The following is an 11887-nucleotide window of genomic DNA, read 5'->3' as shown; positions in this document are numbered from 1 at the left end:
CACCGGTGGATGTTTGTTAGCCTTCAGGTTAATCATTGTGCAGGATTTTGCCCATCTGACTTTTTTTTTATGAATCAATATTATTGTTTTTACCCTAAATAGTATAGATGGTTTGTAACGTAAAAATATACAGTGAAAGTTCAAACAAAGTGTTCCTTGCCTTCCATATTTTTAAAGTGAATAAATTTTAGTTAATTATCATGCAATATGGGCAAAGCTTAACTTATCTGCAGTGCTCCAAACCTAATAGGCATACCGTATATGGGAAAGTCACAACTTGGCATGTAACAACAAGATATTCTAAATATAAATTTTAAAAGAAAACTTTAATTTTCATTTAAACAAGGAGTGTCGCAGCGCTGGGCCATGTTGCCTTGCCCAGAAGTTCCAACGCTTACAATCGAAGACTCTATTTTAATAATAATTATATTATCTAGCATGGATGCGGAGCGCTGCATAAATGGAGTTGCGAGCATGTAGCAAGTTACCTAAGTACCACCAATAGTAATTTTTATAATTATACTGTTACAATATTAGTGTAAGGTAAAACTACGGATGGTTAGATTTATTGGGGCATTAATTGGAGTGACTCACTGACACCTGCTACAACATGGTTAGGATCAATTGAGCTTTCCGTTTAGAATTTATGATTAATATATTTCTCTACGCATTTATGGTGATTTCACAATTAAAATTTATTATTATACTACAAGGGCCAAAAAATGATACTTTAATTCATTAGAGCCAATTGATTAACTAATTACTGACTTAACTAACCTACTAAAAAAATTATCACAGCCAAGTTAGCAACTCTTTGTTTAGTAGATTACTGTTTAATGAATGTTATTATTATTGATAATTTTATATAATACATATTTCAGTTACTATTCACTGTTTTAATTATTATACTATATTGAATTTAACTGTCATCGTAAATTTTTCTATTATCGCTACCAAATTTACAATATTGATATTATTACCTAACCGATTTTGTTATTGGATTCCACTATTAATTGTTATTGTCATTGATTCACTTATACTATCCCCATTATTATTGAGCATATGATATAAAATATTGATTCATTATTACTAAGGATGTGAGTATAATATACTAATATTGATGTATAATAATTCAACTTCAGAGTGTCTCATATACTAATGCTTATAGTAATGTCTATTATAGATTTTGATTCTAGATGTTTCAATTTTAGTGATCTATACTATTTATTTATTAATCAAGAAAAACACTATGAAGGCATAAGATAATAATAATATTTACTATTATATTGAAATTCCACACTTATTAATAGATTCTTGATTTTTGTATTTGCACTATTTTATTGGCTTTTATACCAAAACTAGGTTCTTACTTTTACAGGCCCAATTAATTGTATGTAGTTTTATTATTTTTGGATAGATCATGATATATATTTTGAAATGTTACTATTATGAATTGGCTGAGACATACATAGCTGCATTCTTTATGTGGTTTTGAGTTCAGATTATGGTTTAGTGATTTGCTGGATCTTTGCTAGCTCATTGTACATCATTAAATAATTTCCATTATCCAAAAAAAGCGGATTGGAGTATGAAGACTGATCCATATACAGGATTTCTCAGTTTGAATATTTTTTCTTTTCTCTTATTTTTTTATCATTTCTTTGCACTTAAGTGTGGAAAGAGTGATGTTTGTCATTTTGTGATGAACTCATGTGTGTTGCTAATATAATTTTTAAAGTATGAGAAATGGAAGTATATTAATGTTTTAATTAATAAATTTATTTATGTTGAAGTTATCTATATCATAAAAGAAATTTAGATAGATCCTAATTATTTGCCATTATTTAAAATATAAAAGAAATTTTCTTTCAATTTGATATGGGGGTTACACCAATTATAATCCCTTTATGATAAATTTTCTATTTTTTGTGGAAATATCATATGTAGTCACCACCCTTCTTCTCATAATGTTTAAGGTCATATGAACAAAGGGATTATTGCCAAAGAACACATCTATCATTAGTTTTAGATTGTATGAGACTTGAATTGATAAAATTTAAGTAACATGTTAGGGTGTTTCCATACATTATTTCTGTAGAAGATTGTTAGATGGTGCTATCATTTGGGTTAAGCATGGACTAAGGCGTGTTGTTTGGCTAAATTGCAGCAATTCCCATTTGTGCATAATCTCAATCTTATATTTCTTGATTCTACGATAAAAGTTAGGCTATGTACAATCAAAAGTACTTCCATGCCTCGGGCTTTTGAACATATGAGTTAAAAAACACATCATTGAAGAAAGTTTGCTATGGCCCATCTCATGTTTGAAGTAGAGCTCATTGAATATAGAATTGCTTACAGTCTTGCAATTGAGTAAATAAATAATCGAATAACTGGACATCATTCTATTATATATATATTTTAAATTTTGTTTGTTTAAATTTATGGCGAACCTACAATGACACCATGTATCTCTGACCAAATCATCTTGTAGTAAAACATAACATAATTTAACCATAATAATTTATTTTTGTAGCAATCAAACCCAATTTGGAAACTACGTTTATTAACCACAATAATCTGTCTAATTTTATATTATCACAAGAATGGTCTCCTTAACTGCTCAATAAATTTATTCAAAATATTTAAGTGGAATATTATATTCCAGTCTTTATGCCTCAACATTTACAGCAGATTATAATTTTGACTGAGTCAGTGCACCATTCCCAAATTGAGTTGTTGTGCGGTAACATAATAATCATAAAACGTTTTGTGTTTTCCCTGATTTTGTGACCTCTTCTGTATATTGTCAAAACTTACTGGGGACAATTGCATTATAACTATATCTCGTACATCCTAATATTTTATTCCTATAATTATTCTTGGAACTTATTGGCGCATTAAAGAGTTGAAATACTGCAGCACATACTCGCTCTGTGAAGTCCAAAACCTTAATATTTATGACATAAATCCATCTATGATATTAAATCCCGATACCTCTTTAGTGGGAAGGATACTGGTTTTTATCCTTTTGAAAAAGGACAACAAAACCCCATTTGATTATAAAGAATGTTAGTATACAGCAACCTTGATGAAAAAATTGACTCCAATTTCATTGAATTCAATCATTAATATCTTTCACTATGCAACAATTTGAATTTTCTAAGATCTATGAAATCCTCAGCCCCAAATGTTCTTATATGTTAACATTCCCACCTTCTAAACCTTATAATTTACCTCACCTTAAATGATACACTAACAACAAATGGCTACATCTCATACAACTCAATCTTTTAAAGCTAAGCTATAATCCTCTATCTCTCCTTCACGTCATCGACATCTCTCACTCCCATTTTTCTTATCTTTTGACCTCATTCCCAACCTTAACTCACAATGAATGATTGACGTCAATAGCAAGTGCCTCCGTCGCCTTCATTTTCTTCCTTCTCCTTATGAACAAAAAACAATTATAAAAGATTGATAAGAGATCAAATTTTTTACAATAACCTTATTTTGATTATTCTAAACCTTAAGCTTGACTACTCTTCAGCCTAAGTGACAATTGATGAATTACGACAAAGAAATTGTAATCCATGACATCTTAAAAAAGCAAATTGAAGGTGATCTCTCAATCTTGGCAATGAGATTCATTAACTAAAATTGACTAACATTTTGGAAAGGCAACCCCTCAAATTCTTGTATGTGACCACTAACATCCTATTAATAACCTCTCTATATATAATTATATGAGAAAACTACATACATATTTAAAATAGCCTCAAATGAATCAATTCCAAAGAGACAATAAGAAGAAAAAAAAAAAAAAAAACAAAGCATGATCAAATTTAAATTTGAATCATTGATTGAACCATAATGAGCAATAACATATATATTCCAATCATGATTAAAATCATATGTCGAATTATGATCAAATCCACTTCCAAAGCCCTTTCCAAACTATCTCCAATTCATGATGCGAAAGCTATTGGTGAATCCATATTCGGAATATTTATATTTAACCCTCATTTGAAATTCAAATAACGGTTTTATCAATAGTTTCAAAGATTTATTCTAAATTCGCAATCCATAAATTCTTGTATTGTTCTAAGATGAACAAAAGATAATTGCTTAACTTATACATAACAAATACTATTGATGTCAAATGGGCATCTAGTTTTAAACTTTCAGAATATCATACATATATTTTCAAACATTATATAGCATCACTATCTTACACAGAGAGAAGGAATTGAAAAGACCATCATAACTTAACAACAGAAAGAAGAATTGAAAGAAGACCATTCATGTAAAACTTTATCAAGCACAACACATTACGGGCAGTGTCCAACGACAGTTCGCGTTGAAACCCGACATTGGTCGATGACAAGGCGACATGATCTGAAATGGACGGGTGAAGTCTCGCTACGGTCGCGGCGGGTGAAGCCTGACAGTGGCGTCGGGCGGAGCGATGGTGCTGGAACTCTTTGAAGCTTCCAAAAGCTTTCTCCAATCCTCTAGCCAAATAAAACCCCTTCTGCTATAGAGAGTTGAGAGTCCTAATTTATTATTTCCCATGAAGTGCACTACCCCATAAATATAGAGAGAGATCTAGGCAGGTTCGGAGTAACTCCATTGAGATGCTTGCATTTATCCCCCAATCATTAAGATAGTTCTTTCAACTATTTAAGTGCCCTTAACACATGTCGGAATTTCATGCGATCTTGGACTCTTTGGATTCTTCTCGTTCGAGTCCGGCCTCATTGATTATTAAAGCATGGGGGTCATATTTAGATAATCATTTTGTCATCCATAATAATGTTTTGATCCTTTTGCCAAATTGTTACCAATAGTCAAACCTCGCCAAACCCGAATTTGTGTACCCTATTATGGCCCGGGTTGTGAACCGAGTGTATTGGTGTATTGTTAACCAATGTCTCATGAGAAGCCATATTTTTAATATTGACAGCTTATAGTGAATTCACTTTGAAAAAAAGAATTATCTTTGGACATGATACTCTTGTTAATTTAATTTTAAAAATTTATAATTAAATAGTGAAAAATTTCATTGGGCTACTATGCCGTGCTAAGATGATTATCATGCGAAGCAATGAGATCCAAATTTATCAATAAATATCTGTCTATTTTTCAACGTTTAATAATTTGGTCATAATCTAAGAAGAATTTAGATTCTATTGACTTTAATCACATTATTTTAGAAATTCAATACATGTATGACTTTGACACAAAAGTCACCTAATTTGCTAATATTTACACCAAAACACTTTAAATCAGATTGGTGCCATTCTTCTATAAAAACTTGGTATTATTATTACACAAACTATAGCATTTGGGCAGCATGCATTCATTAACAATTGAACTCATTTAATACAACTTTCTAAATAATCAAAACAAAAGAGAGTAAAACAAAGAATTCAACCTAAAATATACAATATATATGACTACAAATAAATAGCCACGAAAAAAAATAGCCACAACGATCCACCTCACATCTCCTGCGCCGGTCGAAATGCCTAAAACCTTCGGAGATCGCTGCCCGGCAATCACCGCGCTGAAGTTGGATCCTTTTGTCAGCATGAGGCCAGTCGCTTCACAAGCCCTTTCCCCTCAGCTCTGGTTGCCCGGGCTTCTTCTCTTCCCCCTACTATCCTTTCGTCTCCGGAGCTCCGGCAGCTTCCAACGCCATCCGCCTCCGCCGTTTTCCGCTTACAGCGTTTTCGACTTTCAGCCCCGCAGACGACTGTATGTGGTTTGTGCTCGCCTTCGGTTAAAAAGTGGCCCACGAGTAAGCACTTTGATCATCGGCACTTCTCTGTGCACCTGGGTTTCAGCGAATCCCAATTTAATACAATCAGTAACTTGAATCAAGCAGAATTTTCAGCTAAACTCAAAAAAATTATAACTTTTCCAGTTAGAGAGAGACCTGATTTGAAATTTGCATATTTGGAGTATACAATGAGCATAAGGGAAGTGATTATGAGTGATAAAATTAAAAAATAAATTAAGAAATGAGAAGTGTTGGACTTTTTTGCTCTAAATCTGTTTACCTTTTACTTAACAGAGGCAAGTAGGAGCAAACGAGCATCTGAAATAAAGCTCTCGGACATGGATTAGTCCTCGTAAAACCTTTGCCCATACTTCCTCCATTTGATATCCATTCCTCTCACCAGCCTACACAGATCCCCAACCCCATCTAAACCCATTTCCAAAAAAAAATTAAAAATAAAATTTAATTTAGCGAACATACCAGGCTTGAATCAGGATGGATCAGTGCGAGCCGTACAGCTTCCAGATTTCGGTCTTAGATCCTTTCCTCCTTCGCCTTCTTGCACGAGTTCGCCCTCGAAACGCTGTTCGCAACGCATCGCCGGCGCTCTTCAGTTACTCTTACGCTTCGGCCGCACGGCGGCCGAACTGGAATCGCGCTCCCTCTGACTATGGCTACCGCAGCGGTGGGGCCGATCATGTCTATCAGCTGAGCTCGAAGTGCGTCGTACTCCGCACATGGTGGCGAGCATCGATGTAAGCTTCATGTTCTCCTCTGTAACACGCTTGAGCTCCTCCTGCAAGCACGAGGAGGGCTCGCTCTTGCAGAAGCTCTTCTTTGCGATGCCGTGGTGATGGTCGAGGCTGAGGAATGGATTTCCATGATTCCCAAGGGCTTCCCCGAGCTTTTTGTTAGTGGGATCAAGAAGGAGATGGGTAATAATTATAGAGTTTGAGTAAGACTGGCCAAGAAAAAATTAAATTTTGTTTTCAGGGGTATGTTTCTTTTCTTTTGCTTTTTGGAGTATTGGGGAGGTGAAGAGAAAGGAGGAAGGAAGAAAGACAGAGATTGGAGGAATGGACAGAAGACGCGAAGGTATTGTTTATTAAAGGAGCGCTCCTTTTGAATTCTCGGTCAAGGGCGGTGTTCTAACGGAGGAGACGAGAAGGTACGGAGAGGAAAAAAAAGAGTGGAGGGAGAGCGTGAATTCCTTGACTTAGTGTTCTGGGCCGGCATGCTTTTGCCGAGTTTTCCTTCTCCTTTTTGTGATGTTTAGTGGTGAGAGTGAGTTTAGTGCATACCCAAAGCGTGTGCTTTTGGAACAATTTATTTTAGGCCAGGTGATGCTGATGTAGTTCTACGTTCAGATGTCAAAATTATGTCGTCACGTGCTCTTATTCTTTATCGCCGGCCCAACGACTTTGACCCAGACCGGAATCCGGGATGCTATGTTCGTGTATTCTAGTATGCTCGGTATTGCAGTATTGCTGACAATAATGAAAAATATTCGCTCTGTAAACACAAATACAAGCAATACCGAGCAATACCAAAACTCGTATTGCTCGGTATTTGTCTTTCACATAATATATTTATCGTTATTCCCGAGCAAAATCGACCAATACGAAGCAATAGTCCGAGTAAATACTTGGCAATACGCGAAACATAGCAATCTGGCCGTCCCGGGTCGCGGTTGTCGGGCCGCGTGATAAAGATAAGAACACGTTTTGGAACTTATTTTTACTGGCGTGCCGAACGTAGAACTACGTCAGGTCACCTGACCAAATAAAAGTTCGCTGCTTTTGAACAAAGATCTAACCTGTTGGCACAATAGAGCATGGTCAATACAACTTCATAAGCATGGTAGAGGGCACAAAAAAATTTAAAATAATAAATAATTTGTTATGTACCAAAATTCATTACTATTATGTGACATATTTTTAATGATAAAATACTATAACATTTATGATGAAAGAATTTTTGTTATGAATATTGCATATAACAAGTATAAAGTAAATAAGAGAAATTAAATTTTTATGTGAAAGATAGGGGAAGAAAAAAAATTCAGGACTAATATTAATTAAAGTATCCACCAATGAGAGTCAAATATTATAAATATAATCATTTTCTAAATTAGTTAGAAATTAAATAATAATATAGTGCATGATCTGATCGAATATATCTACTTTAATGATAATAGAGCTTATGTGATTGATGTGTCAATTAGGAGTTTGGTGGACATAGGAATTCTAAGGAAAATGTGTATCAAGCATCATTGGCTGCAAAGCACATCACAGCATCAATAGATAATTGTAGAAGTCATGACTCATGGTATATTATGAGCGATAACACTTGGTGGAAAAAAGAGTATGTATCTAGATCTAATTTTGGTGGTTTGACACACAGTGCAATAACACTAAGATATTGCCTCCGAAATACTATGGAGATTGACATGGGAAAATTGATCTTGAACATTTTCTTATATAATGGTGTAAGGAATCCAAAGTACTCTCTAGTAGTCTAGAATTAATGGTACCTAATGTCCTAGCTAGGAATTGTAATGACCAATTGTAAGCATATACTATCTAATGGATTGTTGTGTCATTTTGTTATTAGTGCATTCATTGTAAGTCTAGACTTCTATGCTAGGAAGTTTAGTCTTAACTAAGTCCTCTTATAAGAAGAGGTAATCAAGCAACTAAAAATGATGGGCTACTCAAGCATCGACGATGAATAGGTATCTGGTAAATTGCTCGACATGGAATATCAGTCAATACACTCCTTAATAAAAAAAACATGACAATTGGGAAGATTATGCATACAAACATTTCAATGGGCTAACGAGCATCAAGCATTAGTCCATTTGCAACGTATTGTGGTGGTAATAGACAAAGATGCTGTGAGTTGAGTGATTCAGGAATCAACAATGGTTAGACGTTGGATGATTGCTGAAGGCTTGTATTTGGCAATTAGTGAATGATGGAACTTCAAATGTAAGGTCATTGGGTATGTATCTATTAATGAGCAATGAAAATGTCTGTAAGTAATGGATTGATCAACTTTGGCAGTTTTCTAAATGGGACTAGAGAGATTGATTAAAAAGGTTTGTGTTGCGATGTTAGAGGTTTGCATAATGCATTGGATATTAGTAGTTGGCTAAAACATTGATCAATAGTGACCAATGAATATTGAAGTTGAAGCTATAATGGGTGGTCATTTCGATCTTTTTCCTTTATAGGCCAAGGGAATTAAAAAATTCAATATGTAAAGTTAATTATAATGATTAGGGGCCTCATATTGTCAAACAAAAAATCAATTATCTTAATCATTTTCTCCTTATAAGGGCCACCAAGGATGATCGCAAATAATGATTTAGAATAAATCAAAGATTGATTACCATTGAAATTATTTAAGGTTTTTGTAATAAAATTGTGCTATAATCACCAAAGAAAATCATATAAAGGTGCATTGGACATTTTGTGGTTTCCTCGTTCCCCATAGAGTGATATTATGTGGCTTAGAAGTTGGGCATCATGCCTTGTGGATTGACCTATGAAGTTATTTGTTAGGCCATTTGCCGTAGTTAAAGAGAAAATTAAGGTGGGCAATTGGCTTGATCAAAGATTAATAAGCAGCTAATAAGATTAAACATCGAGATTAGGTAGTTAATGGGGTTAATGTATTATGGTTGGTAAATCATTATCCGATTGGATTAATGAGGAAGGTCAAATATTAAGTAACATTTGGTGGTCGACCTTTGGTTGCAGTTATCATAGGATGCGAGAGATTAGTTTTACAAGAAATCTTAAGCAAACATCGACATATATCAAGCATCAATAATTGATATAGTTTAGAGATATATTTGATAGACCCAATATGAAAGTTAGTGATGATAGTGTATATATGTCAATATGTTAGTTATGTGATTGGTGTCGATATTGGTTAGTGGTATAAGTCAATTAATGGAGGTTAAGAGCTAGAAGTTCTAACCTAGTCCTATAAGCCATTCCACCAAAAACTTCATTCAAATGTAAAAATTTATAAACATTGGTTATTAAATTTAAGAATATCCTACAATTCATAGAAATTAATACACTCCATTAGAAAAAATCTAAATTATTATCATATGCATAACCCACTCCCTTTGATTAATAAGGACAACCTCTGGCGGATGTGACTCAATTTGATTTTTCCCCTCAATCATAATTTTACATTACTAGCAAATGTTCGCACAATCCTTTAAGATAAACATTATTTAACTATTTCATCCAAATTTTTCAAAAATATCATAATTACTTTTTAAAGGCCTCTTTGGGGTTTAAAGTCCCAAAGCTGAATTCATAACAACATCGCAGACATCCCAAACCAAAGATTTATTGATGATGAATCTTTGGTTTTTCCCCCCAAAAGCTCCATCTTACTTGTTTGTGGTTATAATTCATAAGAAGGTTGTAACGTCTAAGCCCTACCTGATAAAGACCCATAGACTGAATAGGTCCTATCATGTGAAGCTATAACAGGTCGAATTATAGGATCTAAGTTTTTGAAAGTTCAAAAAAATCTTCTTAAAAATAATAATAAAACATTAAGTTGCTAATTTAAAAATTCATACTTGGAAAATAAACTTATACATAAGATTTATTTTTCATTTATTATTAAAAAACATATACAATCACAGTAGCATGATTATAAAATAAAAACTACATGATAGAGTAATTAAAAAACTAAACATGAACGTGCAAAAAAAAAAAAATACTGCCCCAAACTTAGATTGGATTTTGAAACCATCGATAAATGAGATTCTTTCTCTTTCCCCAACCTCGAAAAATAGGATGGTAAAATAAATGGTGAGCTAAAACAGCTCAGCAGACTATTACATAACGATATGAATTTTCAAATATTTTTTTATTAAAATTTTTTTTGAATTATTAAATGTAATATAACAATTCAATGTGCTGAGTTAGAGTAATAATAGCCATAATATTATTCCAAAGATTTGATAAAACAATTACCTGAGTAGTTAAACAAACTAAAGTTTCAAATGAAATTTATTTTAAGGAACATAATATAATAGATTTTCTTTGATACTAACAAATCTAAAGTTATTATCCCCTTATAACTCCCATCAAAATTTTTCTCTTTTTCAGACCACAATCCACAAATTTATGGACTCCTTGAATTTTTAGAGAGTTCATATCTCGAAATTAGACATAACCTAAAGGATTTTAGCCCCTTATATCTACCTAGCAGATATTTTCATATCAGAACTTACTAAATTAAATCCATTAAACAGATAATTCATTCCAATATAATAATTAAAGTTACTTAAGTAAACCCGATGGAAAAAATTTTGCAACTTTCTATCCAATTCAACTTGAAAGACCCACTAACAGGATTAGGTCCTATCATATTAAGTTTGCTAATAAGTCAATCTAATAATCTTAAGTTTTAAAAAGTTTTCTAAATCTTCTTCCATTTTCAATAAAAATAAATAAACCCCCAACTGTATAAATATTTGTACTAAAAATAAACTTATCTAGGATATTTGTTTTCATTTATCATTAAAAAATACATATTTTAATTTACATTGCATGGCATTAAATAAAAAAATATAACTCAAAATAAAAAACTTAGCCATAACTGTGAAAAAATTTAAAAGAAATACCTACAAACTCATTATCATATTCTTGAAACTGTTATTTAAACTGGCTTCTTTCACTTTACCAGATCCTAAAAAATAGAATACAAATTAAACGGTGAGTAAAAATAGCTCAGTAGGCCATAAATACTTAATCGTTCTTCATATTAAGGGCCACCAGATTGATCGTTTGAGAACATTGCATAGACATCAAATATGATGGACAATGAATACTTGGTTATAAAAAGTATTTGTTCAATAATCATTAAAGAAAATAAAAGATAAGGCGTGTCATTGGAACAGGTTTGTTGTTGGTTCCTCTCCCCTATAGGAGTGGAAATTATTGTGGCTTAGAAGTGGGCATCATGCCTTTTTATGGTGACATATGTAGGTTATTGGTAGGCATTTGGCGATAGCTTAAGGAGGAACATTAGAGATTGCGGGCAAAAGATTTGGGTAGCTAAAAG

The 11887-nt window shown here is 33.1% G+C and overlaps 1 pseudogene; it reads right to left on the bottom strand.

Annotated features, from left to right (window-relative positions):
- Window positions 1–10266, bottom strand: part of LOC110114666 — a 78445-nt pseudogene extending 68179 nt beyond the window's left edge.
- Window positions 10267–11887: the final 1621 nt, after the last annotated feature.

The sequence above is a fragment of the Dendrobium catenatum genome, unplaced genomic scaffold (assembly GCF_001605985.2).
Source record: "Dendrobium catenatum unplaced genomic scaffold, ASM160598v2 fragScaff_scaffold_1163, whole genome shotgun sequence".
NCBI lineage: Eukaryota > Viridiplantae > Streptophyta > Magnoliopsida > Asparagales > Orchidaceae > Dendrobium > Dendrobium catenatum.
The sequence above is the reverse complement of the archived record's forward strand: the minus strand, read 5'-3'. Positions and strand labels throughout refer to the sequence as shown.